The sequence below is a fragment of the Physeter macrocephalus genome, chromosome 9 (genome assembly GCF_002837175.3).
Source record: "Physeter macrocephalus isolate SW-GA chromosome 9, ASM283717v5, whole genome shotgun sequence".
NCBI classification, from domain to species: domain Eukaryota; kingdom Metazoa; phylum Chordata; class Mammalia; order Artiodactyla; family Physeteridae; genus Physeter; species Physeter macrocephalus.
In genome coordinates this window covers 90,099,233-90,121,380 of record NC_041222.1, presented here as the reverse complement: position 1 = coordinate 90,121,380, position 22,148 = coordinate 90,099,233, and positions in this window count along the sequence as shown.

Here is a 22,148-nt window from a genome sequence, read left to right as displayed (position 1 = left end):
CGCGGAGCGGTTAGGCCCGTGAGCCATGGCCGCTGGGCCTGCGCGTCCAGAGCCTGTGCTCCGCAGCAGGAGAGGCCACAATAGTGAGAGGCCCGCATACCACAAAAAAAAAAAAAAAAAAGTTCAGCTATACTGGAAATTCTTATGATTTTCGTACTCTCAATATATGGTTTCATGTACCCGTGATTTGCCATATTCTTTCCAGCGTGTAGCTTCATTATTTACAGCTCATGAATGGGATTAGGACCAGAGAATGCATGGCTTTTTTTTTTTAATTAATTAATTAATTTATTTATTTATGGTTGTGTTGGGTCTTCGTTTCTGTGCGAGGGCTTTCTCTAGTTGCCGCAAGCAGGGGACCACTCTTCATCGCGGTGCGCAGGCCTCTCACTATCGCGGCCTCTCTTGTTGCAGAGCACAGGCTCCAGATGCACAGGCTCAGTAGTTGTGGCTCACGGGCCTAGTTGCTCCGCGGCATGAGGGATCTTCCCAGACCAGGGCTCGAACCCGTGTCTCCTGCATTAGCAGGCAGATTCTCAACCACTGCGCCACCAGGGAAGCCCTGCATGGCTTTGATTGTTAGGCAAATGCACTTAATTTTAATTCTTGAGCACAAGGGGGTGTCTTTGAGAGTTTTGAGCAGTAGAGAAAAGTGATAAAAGGGGTGTCAGAGGAAGAGTCATTTAGTGGGGAAATAGAACAGATTGAAGAAGGTGGAAATGGAAAGCAGGAATGTCAGGGCATTCAGATGTTCCAACTTGAGTCTTTTTACGTCCAGATTTTTACTATGACTTTTTCTGAGGGGGGCGAATTAAGGCAATTTACTCATTTCAGGTTTTGTAGGTCCTTATTAGGCAAACATAAACTTTCTGATTCATGGGACTTCCCTGGCAGTCCAGTGGTTAAGACTCCGTGCTTCCACTGCAGGGGGCACGGGTCTGATCCCTGGGCAGGGAACTAAGATCCTGCATGCTGCATGGAGTGACCAAAAAAAAAAAGGAACAACAACAAAAACCCTTTCTGACTCATAAGAGAAAGCTCAATATTGCTGAGAAAGCTCACTGCTTGAAATTTTGACAGACTTTTTCCAAGTTTTTGTCAAACTCAGAAAAGTAAACAATTAGGAAACATACCAGAGGGGCAGTAAGTTAAGTAAAATTTCCTTGCATGTTTCCTGAAGGGGTTTTAAGATTTCGAGGATGCTTCTTTCAAAGAAAATATTTGTAAAAACTCATATATTTTTCTTTCTGCTTGAAATATTAATTTCTTAATAATGTAATACTCAAAGACCTTGACAGTAACTAAAATTTTCTGTTTTGTAATAATTTCAAAGAAACAAGTGTAATTTATTTTCCTCTTCTGGTCATGGTAGCATGTTTTGTAAGATATGGATGGGAGTGGAGAGCACAAAAGTCAAAAAAAAAAAAAAGGAAAGAAAAATAGAGATAGGAAATAGAGCCAATTTAGGGAGCTGGAAATTGTGCTACACAAGTTCATACACATATGAAAACTCTGTTCTCCTATTGATAATGGAGCGCTCCTTCTGTAACTGCAAGAGAAGCAACAACTCTTGAGGGGGAAATAGAATTGCACTTGACATTTGTATGATATATAGTAAGTGCATGAGGAATGGCAGGTTCACCTTCCTGAGAGAGAGTTCATGTGAGTATCCTAGATAAGAATGAACAGAAGTTAGCCTTAGATATGACAACTTGAAATGCAGTACTCAGCACTTCATCGGAAGTGGAGATGGGACTATAATGGAAAGAGTCATTCATGCAGTAAATGAAGATGTTAAGAAAACCTTGCCGTGAAGTTTTTATTCACCTGACTGGTTTCTTCCTCCTAGATCAAAGAATTGACTTTTGGACTCCTGAATAGCTATTTTAAGTGTTATAGATAAAAATCTTTAAAAATTCTCAAATTTTGCTTGGCTTTTAAATTCCCCAGTTATGTTTGTAATTGTATTATTATGTGTTAATTCTCTGTAATGGTAAATATTGTCATACCAGAGTTGATAAATTGATAAATAATCTTATTTTGTGAGGGTGAACTGATATTAATTTGGAGAGCAGACCTGTGCTTGTTACTTTTCACTGATGTGAAAAGGAAACATATTTCTAAAAAATAAAATTAGCAAACTATGAACCATCTGTTTTTGTAAATAAAATTTGCCATTTGCCAGGGGGAGGCAAGTGAGGTGGAGTCATGCAAGGGCAGAGCGGAATCTTGTCTTCACCTGAAATTGTGATATTTTCTTTTTTGTGGATTTTGCAGTACTTTTTTTTTTTCTTTACTCAGGTTTTTAATTGTAAAATATGATACGTGTACTGAGAAGTGCACAGAACAAAACTGTCAATGTGACAAATAAAAAGAGAATACTTACATAACCACTACTCGAATCTGAAAGTATTGATACTTGCCAGCATCTCAAAAACCCCCCATATCCTTTTCTCATCACACTCTCCTTCCCTCTTCCAGGTTAAACACCATCCTCATTTCTGGACAATCATTTCCTTTAACCTGCATGCATCCCTAACAAAAGAGTTTAGTTCTGTCAACACCTAACTTTATGTAGAAGATCATAGTATATGGAGTCTTTTCTATCTTATTTCTTTCACTCAACATTGGTTTAAAAAATTCATCCACGTTGCAGCCTGTAGCTCTAGTTCATTCAATTTTATTGCTTGATAGTTTTCCCACTGTACGAATACACATAACTTATTCAATTTTTGACTCTCAATGGACATTTGGTTTGTTTTCAGTTTGTGCTAATGCAAATCATGGACATGAATCCTGCTGTACTGGTTATTCTGGTGCATTTACACAGGGCGGGGGTGAGGGCTGCTGGGTCACAGGCTATTTATATACCTTCAGTTGATGGAGAGTGCTAAATGCTTTCCAAAGTAGTTGTGTCGATTTACACTCCAGTATAAGCAGGGTAGAAGATTCCCATAGTACTCCAGGTCTACAATACCTGATACTACCACACTTTATTTATGTATTTGTCAAACTGATTGGCATGTAGTTTCATTGGTTTTGACTCACTTTTCTCTTATTACTTAATGAAGTCGTACACTTTTCTGTGTTTACTGGCTGTTTGGATTTCCTTTTGTATGAGGTTTACGTCAACTATTGTTATTTTTAATTTTTTTAAATTATTATTTATTTATTTTTAGCTGTGTTGGGTCTTCACTGCTGCATGCAGGCTTTCTCTAGTTGCGGCGAGCGGGGGCTACTCTTCATTGCAGTGGCTTCTCTTGTCGTGGACCACAGGATCTAGGCACGTGCGCTTCAGTAGCTGTGGCACGTGGGCTCAATAGTTGTGGCTCGCAGGCTCTAGAGCGCAAGCTCCGTAGTTGTGGTGCACAGGCTTCGTTGCTCTGCGGCATGTGGGATCTTCCTGGACCAGGGCTTGAACCCGTGTCCCCTGCCTTAGCAGGCAGATTCTTAACCACTGTGCCACCAGGGAGGTCCAACTATTGTTATTTTGAATTCTTCTCCATTTCCAAGTAATACTCTTACATTACTATTTTCTGAGTGCCAAATGCTTTCCAAAGTAGTTGTGTCGATTTATACTCCAGTATAAGCAGGGTAGAAGATTCCCACAGTACTCCAGGTCTACAATACCTGATACTACCACACTTTATTTATGTATTTGTCAAACTGATTGGCATGTAGTTTCATTGGTTTTGACTCACTTTTCTCTTATTACTTAATGAAGTCGTACACTTTTCTGTGTTTACTGGCTGTTTGGATTTCCTTTTGTATGAGGTTTACGTCAACTATTGTTATTTTTAATTTTTTTAAATTATTATTTATTTATTTTTAGCTGTGTTGGGTCTTCACTGCTGCATGCAGGCTTTCTCTAGTTGCGGCGAGCGGGGGCTACTCTTCATTGCAGTGGCTTCTCTTGTCGTGGACCACAGGATCTAGGCACGTGCGCTTCAGTAGCTGTGGCACGTGGGCTCAATAGTTGTGGCTCGCAGGCTCTAGAGCGCAAGCTCCGTAGTTGTGGTGCACAGGCTTCGTTGCTCTGCGGCATGTGGGATCTTCCTGGACCAGGGCTTGAACCCGTGTCCCCTGCCTTAGCAGGCAGATTCTTAACCACTGTGCCACCAGGGAGGTCCAACTATTGTTATTTTGAATTCTTCTCCATTTCCAAGTAATACTCTTACATTACTATTTTCTGACTAAATTTGAGGCATTATCTGTTCACTTTCTAATTTCCTAAGTAAGGGTTTAGATCCTTTACACTCTTTCCTATGTCCACACTGCTCAGTAGTTATGTCATCATTAGTTATCCCACTGCTCATGATCTCTCTGACTTGTAGTGATAAACACCTACATTGTTGATCAACTATAAATTCTCTCAACGTCACGCTTTGTAAAATGAGGACATTCATACCATCTTCCCTTTTTCCTACCTCCTGTCTACCTTCCAAACCTAGCTTTTACATTGTCAAAGTTGAAATTTATATTCTGTTCTATGTGCAGTTAAGTCTTCTGTTATTTGAGAGTCAGTAGGGAGTAAGGTTTAAGAGAACAGGCAGAGAGCCTAAACTCAAAGCCTCGATCCAACCCTAAATTAGGTACAGCCTGGGCAAGTTCCTTCCTTGTCTTAGCTTAAAGTGGGAATATTAGCACCAACCTCATAAGGCTATTCAGAGGATTAAATGAGTTAATATATGCAAAAACACTTAGAGCCTAATATATACTAAGTACATACTAGTACACAATACATTTCAGTACATACCAAGTTAATACAAATACATATTAAGTATAGTTTAGTTATTTGTTATTACATGCAAGTTGACAATAAAAGCTGCAAACCAAGACAGTATTGCCATTATTACAATTAAATTAATATTGCCCACTGAGTACTTTTGTTTTTTAAAAGTATTGTATTAAGTATTCTTAATTTAATTACTGATTTTGTGGGCCCTCTTCCTTCCTTAAAGTTTGTATTTGAGATGGATGTCTCACTGATCTTACATAGTGCATGTGGATGTGTATATGTGTACTTGTGTGTGTGTGCATGTGTGTTTATGTGGTGAGTGAAGACAGAAAGTAGGGGATGCACTAGAAAATCATACTGCTTGATGCGATGATTTTCTGTTGAGTGGCCAAGAGACTACATTATGGAACAATTCTAATTACATTTTTTGACTGTGTTTAGTATTCCTAAATACTAAATTAGTCATGAATTGAGGGTGGGACAAGTGGTCCACATACTAGTTGGGTATTCTCTCCTGATCTGGGCCATCAGTCTTTATAATTATATGAAGTGGTTCTGAGACCAGCTGAGCAATCTTCCAAACTCACAGCTCTTGAGCCAAGCAGTCCCAGGTGGCTTATGCTCAGCTCACATCAGGGCAGAGAGCTGCAGACTGTTCTTCTCTTCACTGTGAATCTTTTGGTTTCCACCATACAGGAATACCACCACACAAGCAGGAATATTCATGGGTTCAAGAGTTATGCTTAACTATCTCAAACAAAAATAACGCTCAGTTCTGAAGAATATTATTGTGATTGGATACTTATCCCATAGATCTTACTCTCTAAAACTTATACATGGTTTTAGATTTAACTGTCTAATTTAGTAAACAGACACAAGATGAGAGATGAACTGGGATTGTTACTTCATCAGTAATATAACGTGTATTAAAAATTTTTTTGAATGGAGTCAGGATTAATGAACAGCAAAGGACTCATACTTTACTTTTTTTGTAAACCATGAGCTATTTTATACTGTGGAAGTAGAAGCACCTCAACCAAATGGGGACAAGCAAATGTTATTTATTTAGAGCTTGTTATCACAAGAGAATCGGCCACCATAACTTGTGTTTTGGCAAAGACTCAAAATTAGTTAAAGGAGTGGGCAAGATCTATAGTGAAGAAAAGGAAAGTCTTCAGATATGCCCTGATTGGTGGCTGTTGCATTGAGAAGCTGTAGCCAAATAACTAGAAGGAGACATCCCATGTGATTTGTTAGGGGAGCATATTTGGCTTTCTCTGGTTGGTCCTAACTTAGAAGTGGGGGCAAAAATTTGGGAAGTTGTCAGTTATTAATAAAGTCCTGGTTGTTTTGTGATGATTGTTACAGGAATTATTGTTTGGCTTCCTGAACTGTTTGTGAGAGATAGTGGTCTGACTTACAGATAGTAGGTTGACTTTCTGGGCTGGTTGCTGCAGATTGCGGGTCACGGTTCTATTTTCATATATGGTCTTGTCTTTGTCCATTTGTATATTCAGCCTATCAATACTTTGGAGAGTAAGAAAATTAAATAAGGAGAAGAAAGAAATATAGAAGGGATGAACAGGAAGAGGTGATATGGGGAGAATGAAGGAAAGTAAAGAGAAGTGGTAGGCTGAGAAAGTGGAGCCTGGTGTGGTCACCACCTGATCAAGGTGCAGGGATAGACCAGGGTCTCCAAAATATAGCTTCTCACCCCACCCTGTACCCTTCCTTGCTCCACCCAGGACACAGCCTGGCCACCTTGTAATGTTGATCCTAATGCTACCATACGATTAAAAATGCCTGTGTGGAGGGGAGTAGTGCCTTCACACAGTGGTTTGCAGTTTACCAGATGGCTTTAGGATCCATGACCAATAGTGATGAGAAGCGCAGGTGTTGTCCTAAAGTGGAGACTACTACACAGAAAGTTTTCTCTGCTTCTCGCAGAGTTGTCTTGAACTAATGTTAAGAGTTTCACTTGCATTCCAATCAACCTAATTCTCTGAGCCTTGTTTTACTTTTGCTGTTGTTCTGCTTTTAAATAAATGTTCTGAATTTTTATGTTTTTATTCTTAACCTAGAACAAAAAAGTATAGTTACATAATCCTAACAGGGTTGAAAAACTAGGTCAGTAAAATCCAGTCATAAGGTCAACTCCCTCCACAGCCTGGTTTCTTGTTCATATGAGCTGATCTGTCTTGTCCACCCTGGAAGTGTATTTGTGGTGGTCCATCTTATTTCACCCAAATTAGAGTAAGAATCTGCTCCTGCCTTCCCAGGGCCCACACATATGTCCAAAGGCAGGCAAGATGGCCACATTAGGAAGCTTTTACAATGCATCTTCTGCTTTGCAGGTACTCAAAGAAAATAAATCCAACATTGGAAAAATGCTATCCACTGACTTGTTGAAAATAACTATATTTTATTGACAGTATAACATATTTCATACTTTAACATTTAAACAAGTAGGATTAACCTTTCAGTCAATGTCTCCATTTTAAATATGTGATATTGTCTCTTGTTATCTTTTTAACTTTAAAGCTTTTCTGTGTCTTACATTTAATGGTATCTTAGAATCTAGTTACGACAGAGAACTAGGATTTTTTTTCCCTAGTTCAAAAAGCTAAACATATACTGTTGGGGGGTAAGTGTGAGGAGGTAAAAATGGAAAAAGATATCTATGAATTCAAGATTTAGTACTAGAAAGAAAAAGTGTTGAGCAGGACTTCTGGAATAACAGTGTAAAGAGCTTAGGGAAATCTCTCCTCCAAATAGACATCTATTAAACAAGTGAAAATTAGCATGGACAGTCATTCAGAGTCTCTGGAGATTGATCAAAGGGGTTACAACAAATCGAGACACATTTATTTAATGCATTTTACTGAAGCTCAGTAAGACCAATAGGAGGTCCTGACATGCTCAGGACAGTTCTGCCTCGGAGAGGAGCTGTTCCAGCAGTCTAGTAGTGGTTCCCATCTCCCCAGAGTCCCTGGGGCAGACGAACTATTGTTATTAGATTCAGTACCTGGGAACATGGGCAAATCCCACTTATAGCTCCATGCTGTGGAAAGCCTACATGAAGCAGGTGGCATGCTTTCATGCCCACTTCCAACTACATAGGTAGGACAGGTGGGGGGCAGCTGGTGGAGAGAGCAGTCACACATTACACATTCCTGCAAAACAGCAAAAATGGCTCTGGTGGTGGTGGGCTTAGTAGTTGAGGATCAGCTTACATCTCTCCTAGCTCTCGAGGATGGAAGATATATTCATCTATTCCAGATATATTCATCTACCTGGTTAATTATTCTCTTGGATTCAGGCTGGGAAAATCTATATGCAGCAGTGGTGGCAACCTGGTCATGGCACCAGTTACCACCACCCACCCCGACTTCTTGTACATACATCTGCTCTGCAGGGAGGATCTAGGTGTGGCAGCTAGTGAGAAGTGTGTTTCCCACCCCTTCTCCCCAGCTTCTGCTCCACTGTTCAGAGGTTTTGCCTGGGGAGGTTTCCCAGAATCCTCACAGACTGGCAACATTCTGCCCCTGCCAACATCCTAATTTATCTGGCTTGGATTGTTGAGCAATATATTTGCCAGGAAACCATTTAAAATAATAGAGTGATTAGATGGCCATTATTGGGGGCTAACAACTGAGTGTGATACCAACAGAGACAAAGAGCCAGAAGCTTAAAAGGGAAAGAGACATGCAAATAAAGCCTGCCTAAAACCACGGTCATTCTTGGTGGTCAAGAACATTGTCTGAATGCCCAAGGTCACATCCTCTGAGGAGTGGCCAGAGAGGGAACTTCAGGGCTACAAGTACATGGACGACTGCAGGGCTGCTTGCAGGGAAAGCACATATGCTCCCTGAACAGTAAGAGCAGTCTCTAAGCCATACACAGATCTAACAGTACAAGATGAAAACCTGGCTGGTTTGAGGGGCTTAAATAAAACTCTGACCGATCATTGGCTGACATTAAGTGGTGCTAAATCTGCGATGACACATAGAAGGTGAGGCTTAGAGATAAAAGTACGGAAAACCATTTGGGACATTGGATACTGCATGCTGTGGGGGAAATAGGCTTCAAAGAATGAATCCAGTTATGTCACTAAAAAACCAAATAAGCAAAAACAAGTCCTAGGTGCAGGGTGGGGGTGGGAGTAGGCATGGAACTAATACCAGAAGTTAGAAAATACTTTGAGATGAATGAAAACAAACAAAAATAACATACCTAAACTGAAGGGATATAGATGGAGTAGTGCTTATAGGGAAATTGATAGTTATGAGTGCATATATTTAAAACATAAGAGTAATTTTAAACCAATAATCTAACCATCTATCTTAAGATGCCAGAAAAAGAAGAGTAAACTAAACCCAAAGCAAATAAAAGGAATAAAATAATAAAGACTATACTAGAAATAGGTGATAAAGAGCCTAGAGAAACTATAGAGAAAATCAGATTCTTTGAAAACATAAAATTGACAAACTTTCAGCTAGATTTGCAAAGAAAAATACACAAATAAAATGGCAAACTCAGGAATGAAAAGGGTGACATGACTGATATTACACAAACATAAGGGATTATAAAAGAACATTATAAACAACTGTATGCCCACAAATTAGAAGACGAGATGAAATGGGAACATTCCTAGAAAGACCCAAACTATAAAAACTGATTAAAGAAGAAATAGAAAATCTAAATAATCTGATAATACATAAACAAACTGAAAAGTTAAGGCTGAGGTGGATATACTGGTGATTTCTAGCAAACAATTAAAAAAGATTTTATGTCAATTCTCCCCAAATTCTTCCTCAAAATAGGAGTGCACTCTTCTCAATTCATTCTATGAGGCTAGCATTTCCCTAATGCCAAAATTAAGACAAAGATAACAGAAGAAAACTAGAGACACATAAACTTTATAAATATACTAGCAAAATTTCTCAACAAAGTATTATCAAAATGAATACAGAAACATATGAAAAAGATTATACAATATGACCAGGTAGAATTTATCCTAGTAATATCACAGCGGTTAAAATCTGAAAATCAGTCAATGTAAAAAACCATACTAGTATAATAAAATCAAGTACCAAATGAATGTCTTCATAGACACAAATAAAATGAGATTTTTTACAAAACCCAATACTCTTTCAGGATAAAAACACTTTACAAACTGAAAATAGAAAGGAATTTCCTCAGCCTAATAATGGACAACTACAAAAAAATACAAAGAAGATATTGTAGCTAGTGAGGAAAGACTGAGTACTTTCTTTCTAAGATGAGAAACAAGACAAAAATATTAGATCTCACCACCTCTATTCAATTTTGCATTAGAGGTTCTATTCTGGGCTATTAGGCAAGTAAAAGAAATACAAGCTATCTAGAGTGGGAAGGAAAAAATAAAACTTTCTTTGCAGATGACATGAACTTTTATACATAAAAATCCTAACAGTCCAAAAAAAGATCTATTAGAATTAATGAATCAATTCACCAAAGTTGCAGGATACAAGATCAACAAACCAAAATCAATTGTATTTCCACAGATTAGCAATGAATGATCCCCAAATGGGATTAAGAACACGATTTTAATTTAACTCTCTCTCTCCCCAGCTATCCCCTTTGGTAACCATAAGTTTGTTTTCTGTATCTGTGAGTCTATTTCTGTTTTGTAAATAACTTCATTTGTATCATTATTTTGGATTACACATATAGGTGATATGATATTTGTCTTTGTCCGACTTACTTCATTTAATATAATTATCTTTAGTTAAATTAGGAGTTTGAGATTAACATATACACACTACTGTATATAAAATAGGTAAACAACAAGGACCTACTGTATAGCACAGGGAACTCTACTCAATATCTTGTAATAACCTATATTGGAAAAGAATCTGAAAAAGAATATATATATATATGTATATATATATACACACATATATATATAAAACCAAATCACTTTGCTGTACACATGAAACTAACACGGCATTGTAAATTAACTATACTTCAATTAAAAATTGTAATATAATATAAAACTTATATAATATAATATAAAAAAGAAAACAATTCCATTTACAAAAGCATCAAAAAGTAAAATACTTGTAAATAAATTTAACAAAAGAAGCACAAGACTTGTACACCAAAAACTATAATATATAATTGAAAGAAATTAAAGGAGACCTAAGTAAATGTAAAGATATCCCATATTCATCAGAGGATTAATATTGTTAAGATAGCAATACTCCCCCAAATGATCTACAGATTCAATGCAATTTTTAGCATCACAGTTGTTTTTTCTGCAAGTATTGAAAAGCTTACCCTAAAACTATATAGAGATGCAATGGACCCAGCACAGTCCAAAAACTCATGAAAAAGAAGTAAAAATTAAATAGATAAATTAAAATACTTCAAAGCTAAAACCTTTTGTGTGCAGATAACATCATCAAGAAAGTGAAAAGTGCTTCACAGAATGGGAGAAAATATTTGCAAATCATGTATCTCAAAAGATACTTACATCCAGAGTATATAAAGAACTGTTACAAATGAATAATTTTTTTAAAAAGATAAATAACCTACTTTAAAAATGGGCTAAGGATCTGAATTTCTCCACAGAAAATATGGAAATGGTAAATAAGTGCATGAAAAGATGCTCCACGTAATTAGTCATTATGAAAATGCAAATCAAAACTGCAATGAGATAACACTTCATACACACTAAGATGGATATAGTTTAAAAGACTATAAACAAGTGTTATGATCATGTGGAGAAATTGGAACCCTCATATATCACTGGTGAGAATGTAAATGGTATAGCTGATTTGAAAAACAACTTGGCAATTTCTCAAAATCTTAATCACAGAATTACCATAAGACCCAAACATTCCACATCTAGGTGTATGCTTCCCAATCAAAAAAGAAGAAAACTTAATAACCAGTACATAAATACTTATAGCAGCCTTATTTATTTTAGCCAAAACCTGAAAACAAAAAAATGTCTATAAACTGATGAATGGCTAAAGAAAATGTGGTATACCCATACAATAGAATTTATTTAATGATAAATAGTGATGAAGTACTGATACATGCTATAACACGGATGAACGATGAAACCTTCTGCTAAGTAGAGGAATCCAGTCACAGAAGTCCATGTATTAGATTATTCCATTTATATATATGACTTGCCCCAAGTAAACAAATTCGTATGTACAGAAAATAAATTAGCAGTTGCCACGGGCTCAGTGGTTGGTTAGGGAGAGTGACTGCTACTGGGTATGGGTTTGCAAGGAGGAAATGAAAATGTGTAATTAGATAGTGTTAATGGATGAACCACTCTGTAAAATACTAAAAATCTCTGAATTGTGAATTATGTATTAATAAAGTCTTTTCTTAAAAAAAGAAACAAATGAGTAGTAATAAAAGATAATGACTAAAGTACCTATTTTTTTAATTTGACAAACTTTTTTATTGAGATATAATTCACATCCAGTAGCAGTCACTCCATATTCACTGCCACCATCACCCCCAGATCCTGGAATCCACTCATGTACTTTCTTTTTCTATGGATTTGTCTATTCTAGACATTTCATATAAATGCAATCATACAGTACGTTGCCTTTTGTGTCTGGCTTCTTCCACTTGGCATAATGTTTTTAAACTAACTCTTTCTAAAATACCTGTTTTAAGTAAAATGCTCTGATATTTGGTCAAAATAAAAGTACATGTCATTTAATATATTTTGGAAATTATGGAAAACATTACATTTGACCAAAAAAGGGCATCTATTATTTTACAATCAGTGAAAATTCTATTCGTAAATATAGAACTAAAGTCTCACAAAATGTTATTTTTTTCTTTTTTTTAACATCTTTATTGGAGTATAATTGCTTTACAATGGTGTGTTAGTTTCTGCTTTATAACAAAATGAATCATTTATACATATACATATGTTCCCATATCTCTTCCCTTTTGCATCTCCCTCCCTCCCACCCTCCCTATCCCACCCCTCTAGGTGGTCACAAACCACCGAGCTGATCTCCCAATGCTCTAACATATATTTTGTTTGTTTTCCTTTGAAGATAATGTCATGAGCATTTTCTCAAATAAACATTCAATTATTTTATGTCCATCTCTATTTTTATATAATTCAGAGAATAAAAAAATGATTTTATGTTCCAATATTACTAGTTTTAAAATTTGTACTGCATCATGCTATTTCTACTGAAACTTCGTGATGGGCCAGTTCTGCAACATCTTGTCCTCAGAAGCCTAACACAATGTTTTATTCTCTTCTGAATGTGTGGATATCGAATCACATATATAATCACAGAGTTATTTCCAAAACTCTTTTAAGATACATTTTCTGGTTCAATCTTGATTCTAGTAGCCAAAATTTCAGTTGGCACACCTATGACTAAATAGCTTCAGAAATGACTTATCTTAGTAAGAAGAGAGCTTAAAAGAAAATGACCAGCTATCTTGTGATTTCTGTTTTTTATGAAATTGTTCTTTCATCAATAGAAAGTGTCAGTCAGAACAAAAGAAAATATTCAAAATACAAGTGAGAATAAGCCTTCTCCAATCTGATTGCAATATTGACAAGCTGGAGGTTTTTAAAACACAGCGTCTGTTATACTACGGTATCTTTCAAATGACTTTGAAAATATCATTTCTTGTTAGAGTGTAAGAAAAAAAATTAGATCTCCTTGAAAATAGGACTTTTTGAGAACATTATATGACACAGAAATTACAAAACCCTATGCCAAGTAAAAACACTGAGTGGATAACTTGACATCATTGTCCATTGAACTAATTAACATGATTTATGACGAAAATTTCATAATTTATAGCTTTCTCTTCAAAAGATTCCCCTCGCATTTCCAAAAGTTAATTAAAGAGCCCTGTTTCTGACTATGCTCAAATCCATGAGATATTTGTGAGATGATATAAAGGACTTTAACAAATAAATATTGAATTGAATAACTATCATAAACATCTCTAGAGTTTCGAAAAATACACAAAACCACTATTTTCAGGAACTGTGCATTAAAAATAATTTGTAATTTTTAAAAGTAGGAGGCATGTGAAGTGATCCATCCAATTTTTCTCCTGAGGACATTTTCTTGGCTGGGCACATGTTGGTGGAGCTCAAGTAAGAAATGGCTATCTCATTGATGGGGTGAAAGAGTGAAAAAGCACTCAGAGTGAGAGGCTGCCAAGGCGATGGCTTTGGGGAGTGAGGTGCCAAAGTGATTGGAGGTACTGAGAGGGAACCTCAAAAGTCTGTGTGTAAATTCTGCTCAAGTCCATGGCCAACACCTGGTCTGCACAAGGTTGTCGAGAAACGCAATAAGGATTGGTAGATACTAGCTTGGTAAGCCGAGAGCTAAGATAAATTATATGTCAGGAAATGCTGGAGTAATATCATGGTTAGGATTTACCCTAAATGTAGAGAACTTGGTGAAAACTTCTAGCATTAAGGGTTCCAGCTGAAACCCTATAAAGGCTTCACTCTAGGAGCAATGTCCATACCCTTGGAGTAAAGGCGAAACTAAAATAAGCTTATCATTAAAAAGCATAAGCCAGGCTTAGATATGATCACAGTGATCAGATGATAATTTTTCTGCCTTCCAGAATTAAACTCAACACTCCTTTGAGAAAAATAGCACAATCCAGGGCGTCTACAATGCATCATCTAAAATGTCCTGTATATAGTAAAAAATTAATAGACATTCATGGAGGGAAAAAATTGTGGCCAATAAAGTATTAAAAGATAAAAGTATTGAATTTTTATCTTAAATCAAACATCTAAGCTTCTACCTTAAGATACTAGAAAAGGAAGAGTAAAATACCCCAAATCAAGCAGAAGAAAGAAAAATATATTTGCTGCCTGAGAATCTGTTTAAATACAGGAAGAGCCACAGCTATAGGTTAGCTTTTGTCAGATATTCTCTCCTTGTTTAGGGTGCAAACAGCAAACAGGTATTTTTTTTTTTTTTTCCTGTACGCGGGCCTCTCACTGTTGTGGCCTCTCCCTTTGCGGAGCACAGGCTCCGGACGCGCAGGCTCAGCGGCCATGGCTCACGGGCCCAGCCGCTCCGCGGCATGTGGGATCTTCCCGGACCGGGGCGCGAACCCGTGTCCCCTGCATCGGCAGGCGGATTCTCAACCACTGCGCCACCAGGGAAGCCCCATCAGGTATTTTTTTAAGGTGAGGATAATGACTCTTAGAGGTCAAGGGAATAACGTGTATCAGATGATCTGTAGAATTAATTTTATAAGAACAGCAAAAATGAATTACTAATTTGGTGGCCATTTCAGCCACAGAAGCCAATTAAACTGCACAGTCTGAGCACCGTCAAGGCTATATAATTACCTTCATAATTGTACTTCTGATGTTGAATCGAAGCACCAGTGCACAGGGTTTGGTAGGAATCATGGGGCCATGTAGTACCACTATCTTTTGATATCCAAATTCATGCTTCGATTCATTCATTCATCCTCTATGTAAATATTAGATATTTCAGGAGTGGACAGGGAAGTAAAAGTTTCTAACTCTGGTTTCTAATCAGAATCTGTTTGAGTTTACTCCCAATTACACATTCCAAAAGGCATGATATTTAAGTGAACTATTATTGTTTCTATAAGTGACATAAACTGAATAATTATTTTTTAAGATTGATAGTATTTTTTTAAACTTAAGTTATTATCGTGCACTCTTACTACAGAGTTTTTCACATGGTTTGGACTTAAAGTAAAAATGTTAAATATAGTGATCAATCTTTGTATAGCATTTTAAAATTCACTGTACATTTTCACAGATATCAACATTCAATATCAGATTATTAAAGGAATCAAAAAAATTGAGGCTTGTTATTGATAAGTTAGAACTTGAAGTTTTCATTAAAAAAATACTACGCTCTTCTAGTACAACATCCTTCTGGTTTTCAGGTGATAAAAGCTTCAATGCCTAATGTTATCTTTTTAAAAAACTTTGGTTATTTACCTAAGAATAAAAAAAAAATTACTTTAAACTTAACCAGCAAATTTTTTTGTTTGATGTCTCTGAGCTGGGTTCTAAACTATGTTCTGGTTATCTGTGTCTGTGGATCATGCTATTTGAAACATCCAGCCCTGTATAAATGGGATTCCTGGTTATACACATGTAATAACCATCACTGCTCACCATGTGCTCTGAGACCATCAGGCGGGATCAGTAAAACAACTGTGTGACTCAGGTTAGAGAGTCTCCCACCAAGCAATTCATTTGCACTGAGAAACATTTTCATTCATTTTAGTTGGCTGAGCCGCTTTTCTCTTTGTGCTCTTGCTTCTGTGGACAGTAAAGAAAGGGCAATTAGTTATATATGCTGGTTCTTTGTAGACACAAGCTAAGTGAAAATTTGGGGGGAGAGGACAGTAAGTCAACTCAGCCAGACTGATAATCTAATCGTGGTGAATGGGAGGAGTCAGTTGCGTGTAAATTTAAATAAATCAAATAGCACTGGAGTGCCCTAAAGAATTTAATCTACCTCCAACGGTTGTGGGTTTTTTACCAGGTTTTTTTTTTTTGTTTGTTTGTTTCTGTTTTGCGGTACGCGGGCCTCTCACTGCTGTGGCCCCTCCCGTTGCAGAGCACAGGCTCCGGACGCGCAGGCTCAGCGGCCATGGCTCACGGGCCCAGCCGCTCAGCGGCATGTGGGATCTTCCCGGACCGGGGCGCGAACCCGTGTCCCCTGCATCGGCAGGCGGACTCTCATCGTCTGCGCCACCAGGGAAGCCCTACCAGGTTTTTTAATGCTTGCTTATCACATTATGAGGCTTATTATGATACAAGTTTGTTAAATAGTGACATTATAATAGGGATGGTGTTAAGTACAGACCGTGTTAAGAAAACTTGAAATAAGGCTAAAGGCGTTGGCATGTCCATTCAGTGTTATATTAGAGCATTGTTTAATAGACATTGTTAATATACAAGAATTATTTAATTTTCTAAGAATGTGTTTGACTTAGCTACCTACTATTTGATTAGAGCCCAGACTCTGGGAAATTATATGTTAATTTACAGAATTGCGTCTTCTAGAAATGCAAGTGATTTTGTCTAGGCTAAAAGATATTACAATTCTTTATTGTTTTATTGGCCTGTAGGACATTAGCTTGCTTTATATCTAATCTAGAAATCTTATTATAACATTCTTTTAAAAATGATTAAAAATACCCATTTCCTCAAATGGTCTTGAGTCTGATTTACCATACATGGTGGTTCCTCACCAATGGAAAAAAAAAAAAAAGTCTTTGGCATGTGCTTATCCTATATATCTGTTGAGTTTTATTTTTAATGTCTTGAATTTTACACTGACAACAAAAATATGTGCTTGGTCCAATTGGTACTATTGAAGAACTTAGTAAGTAGAACAGACTTATAATTGCTTTCCAGGGATCTTTCAGATTTAATAAGAAACTGCTTTCTCCCTCTCTCTCATATATATGTATTTAATCTCCAAAATATTTAGCGATCTTTTTATGAACACAAAACTATGTAGTGACATTTTCATCACTTACATTTCTTTGTGGAATCTCATAGCTTATTTCTTGAGAATATTATATCCAGTAAAAGGATACTCATGTCGAAGGAAACAATGGTAGCAGTCAGCTAAATGACATATATTCCTTTGTTCCAAGAAGGAGCAGAGACATTTGTCACCCTTGGTTCAGACACTTCTAGAGGGAGTTTCAGAATATTTATAAATCATCAGGAATAATCTACACCCAGAGCAGTGCATTGCTCTGGCAATGACAGATGCCTCAAGAAATCTGGAACACTTGCCAGCTGCCACTCGAGCTTTTTATTTATGAACTTTGGACTCTTTAAAAGTGAGAACAAAGCAACTAACCACAATTTCTCACCTTTCTGAAGATAAAAAACCCTGCCTGCTGCTGGTTGTAAATTTAAAGGGATATTTCTTATTAACTTTACAGTTTCACTGAGTGGTATTTTTCCTGATGGTTGAAAGAAAGTTAACTTTCTTTAAAAAGTGAACGTTAAAAAGCAAATCCTTTTCATTCATTGAAAGAGGGAAATGAGTGCCACTTTTGTTCTTAAGAAAATCATTTTCATGGGCTACATTATAGAAATAACTGGAAGCCTTTTGTTGCTGCTGTTAATAATGTAATACAAATTGGTGGGCCGAGGACCTCCTGTGGCACCTACCAATGACTGTGACAATGGTAGTGTTGGTTGCTGTGGGTAACACACTGGGAGTATTTACTGTGTGCAGGTGCTGTGCTCGGAGCCGCACAGAGACATAGCCATGCCACTCCTTCTGGTCTGGAATTCCACTCTGTGCACCTACCTCAGCCACTGTGGTCTCCCTGTCTCTCAGCTCCCCGTCCTGGGCTCTGCTTGGCTCCTCTCCCTGCCCCACAGTCTGGAACATCTCTCAAGGCAGTAAGCAAGCTCACTATTTTTGTTTTCTGTCTCTCTGGGATCACTGTGTTTTGTTGCCCTATAGCCAACATTTTGAATAACATTGTTTCATATATTTTGTCTCTTTTGTTTTCCGCTGAGAGGGTAAATCTGTTGCTCCATCTTGGTCCTAATGTTGTATTTATATATTGTATCAGTTTCCTATTGCTGCTGTAACAAATCACCACAACTTCGTTACTTATAACAATACAATTTTATGACCTTACAATTCTGGAGAGGGCGTCGGTAAGGCGGTGTTCCCTCTGGAGGCTTTGGGGGAGATCTGTTTCCTGGATGTTTTCAGCTTCCAGAGGCCACCTGCGTTCCTTGGTTTGTGCCCTCTTCCTCCATTTCAAAGAGCTTCACTACAACCTTGGCTTTCCTCCTCACATATCCTTTTTTATGACTTTGACCTTCTTGCTTTCTGTTATAAAGACATTAATGATTTTGTTGGGCCCACCTGAAAAATCCAGGAAAATCTTTGCATCATAAGATCCTTAATTGTGTCTACAAACCCCTTTGCCATGAAAAGTAACACTCATAGATTCTGGGGATTAGTGTATGGACAGCATAGAGGAGTTATTATTCTGTTTATTATGTATATCAACACATCACCTCATATAAGCCCACCACTCACTCTGTGAGTTTGGGAATTTTTCTCATTTTACATATGTACAAATATATACACTATATGTATATGTGTATATATATTTGTAGTTGTTTTACTTAATTGCTCTTTGTAGTTCTGTTGCACCAGGATTATGATACTTCCTACTGGAGGGCTGGTAACAGTGTATCAGTTGATCAAATATGTCCAGTGGTGCTAACAGCTCTTTTACCTTATTTTTTTCTGAATTTAGATTACTTGATTACATACAATAGATCACTGAACAATAGGAAAAATGTTTTATTTTGATATATCTTCCTGTTGAGTTCACCGGATACTAGCACACTTGTAATAATCTTTGTCTTTAGAATTAAAAAGACACATGGGCCTAGTGCTTTAGACTAATGAAAGATTTTTTTTTCAAATTAAATGTTTTATTTTGAGATAATTTTAGATTTATATGCTGTTGTTAAAAATAATACAGAGATCCTGTGTGTCTTTTAAGGCTTTTTGTGTCTATGTTAATGAAGGATATTGGTCTGTAGTTTCTTTTGTTGTATTATCTTTTTCTGGTTTCAATATCAGGGTAATACTGGCTTAATAAAATGAATTAGAAGGTGTTTCTTCCATTTTCTATTTTCTCAAAAAGATTGTGTAGAATTCACTTTTAAATATTTGGTAGAATTCTCCAGTGAAGCCATCTGGATATGGAGACTTCCTTTTTGGGGAGTTTTTATGTCACAAATTCCATTGACTTAATAGTTGTAGGTTATTCAGATTATCTTTCCTATACTGGGTGAATTGTGTTAGTTTGTGTTTTTCAAGGAATTTGTTCATTTTATCTGTCAAATTTATTTGTGTAGCATTGTTCATAGTATCCCTTTTTTATTCCCCTTTTAATGTCTGCAAAGACTGTAGTATTCTTGTTCCATTCCTGATGTTAGTATTTTGTGCCTTCTCTTTCTATTGTCTTCTTCTCTTTCTGTTGTTAGATGTTTGTCAATTTTACTTATATTTCCAAAAAACTATTTATTTCATTGATTTCTTTTAATTTTTTTTCTGTTTTCAGTTACATGAATTTCTGCTCTTTATTATTTCCTTCTTTCTGCTTCCTTTGCCCTTGTTTTTGTAGGTTCTTGAGGTGTGAGCTTAGATTATTGATTTGAGACTTTTCCCTTTTCTAATGTATGCATTAAGTCTTATAATGCTGATAGTAATACCAGCATTGCTTTAGTAGTTGCTTTAGTTGTTCTCTCAAATTTTGATATGGTATATTTTCATTTTCATTCAGTTAAATGTGTTTTTGTTTGATTCTTTCATGCTTTCCTCTTTGACCTATGTATTATGACCTATGGATTATTTAGAAGTGCACTGCTTAGTTTCCAAGTGTTTGGAGAATTTCCTGTTAACTTAGTGTTATTGATATCTATTTAGATTTTTTTTTCTATTTAGGTTTTATCATGACCAGAGAAAACACTCTAAATAATGCCAACTACTTAAAATGCCAATTATTTTTAAATTGTTGGGATTTGTTTTATATCATAACATGTAGGTTATTCTGGTATTGTGTCCCATGGGCTATTGAAAAAAAAGTTTATTCTGTTTCTGGATTAAGTGTTCTATAAGTGTTAGATCCTACTGGTTGATGTTCTTGTTGAAGAACATCTTTCTTCTACATCCCTGATGATTTTCTCTCTGAAAGTTCTATAAATTGCTGACAGTGCTTTGTTGAGATCCCAACTGTAACTATGGATTTGCCTGTCTCCTTTTAGTTCTACTAGTTTGTGCTTCACAAATTTTGACACTGTGTTTTTCAATGAATACACAATTAGGATTTTTATGTCTTCTTGGTGGATTCCTTTTATCAGTATTTAATTTCCCTCTTTGTTTCTAATAATTGTCTTTCCTCTTATGTCTGATTTTTCTATTATTAATATAGCCACTCCTTTCCTTTTTTTTTTTCTTTGTCTGCGCCTGGTCTGTTCCCCGACCAGGAACTGAACCCATGCCCCCTGCAGTGGAAGCAGAGTCTTAACCACTGGACCACCAAAGAAGTCCCACCACTCCTTTCCTTTGATTAATGTTTGCATAATATACCTTTTATTTTTTAATGTGTCTATATCATTATAAAATGAGTTTATTGTAGACAACATATATAACGTTTTTTGATCCACTCTGCCAATCTTTATCTTTTAATCTATATATTTATAACCATTTATATTTAATATCATTATTGACATGTGAGGGTTTAAATCTGCCTTTTTATTTTTTGTCTTTGTTCTTCTGTTTTCTCTTCCCTGCCTTCCTGTGGTTTAACTAATGTGAATAATTTTAAGAATCTATTTTGATTTGTCTCTGGTGTATCTGAGTGTATCTCTTTGCATAACTTTTCAGTGGTTGCTCTAAGTATTACTTAATATATACATGCCTCCTCACAGCCTACTGGTGATGTCATTTAACCAGTTCAAATGAAATGTAGAAACCATATCTATTTCAACACCCTTTTATCCTCCTCTGTTTGTAATATAATTGTCAAATATTTCTTGTATGTATATTGAGAATCACACAATGTTATAATTTTTGTGTCAGCAAACGTAATTTAGAAAATTCATGAGGTAAAAGAAAGCTTTTTGTATTTACTCATACTTTTGTTTTCTTCCTTCCTCCTTGATGTTCCCAAGTTCCATCTTTCATCATTTGTTTTCTATTTAGAGAACCCTCTTTAACATTCTTTTAGGTTAGGTGGTAAATTTTCTTAGTTTTCCTTCACCTGAGAATGTCTTGATATCCCTTTCATTCCTGAAGGATATTTTCATTGTATACATGCTTCCAATGGGAGCAGGATTAGAGAAGCCCAAAGTGCCCACATAAGGGTTCAAATAGCAGAGTTGACTAGGGTCAAGAGTCCATCTGCCTAGAGTGTTGAGATTGGCAGAATACAATAAAACATTTAGAACCCTGGGGACAAAATGGTATTTTCTACTATAGTCTAGTCCATTTTTTCCCCTAGATGTTAAGAAATATTGTGGACAAAAAATGTTGCCTGCCATATCGGTAAACAAAGGATTATTGGGGCCATCAAGCAAGCCATCAGCCACTGCAGCAACCCCAGACTGTGTACCCTCAGGGGATTCAGGATACTATTCCTAGATAGCTGAGGTGCATATCAAAGGGATGATTTCAATGAGCCCAGACTCTTGCATCTTCCCATAGAGAGAGAAGCTCTAAATTCATTAACTTGAGATGTTTGGGTTTTTTCTTTAATTAACAGTAATCTTTTGATGTTCTAACTACCAGGTTTTGTTGCAAAAATTCATATGGATCCTGGCTCCTCCCTT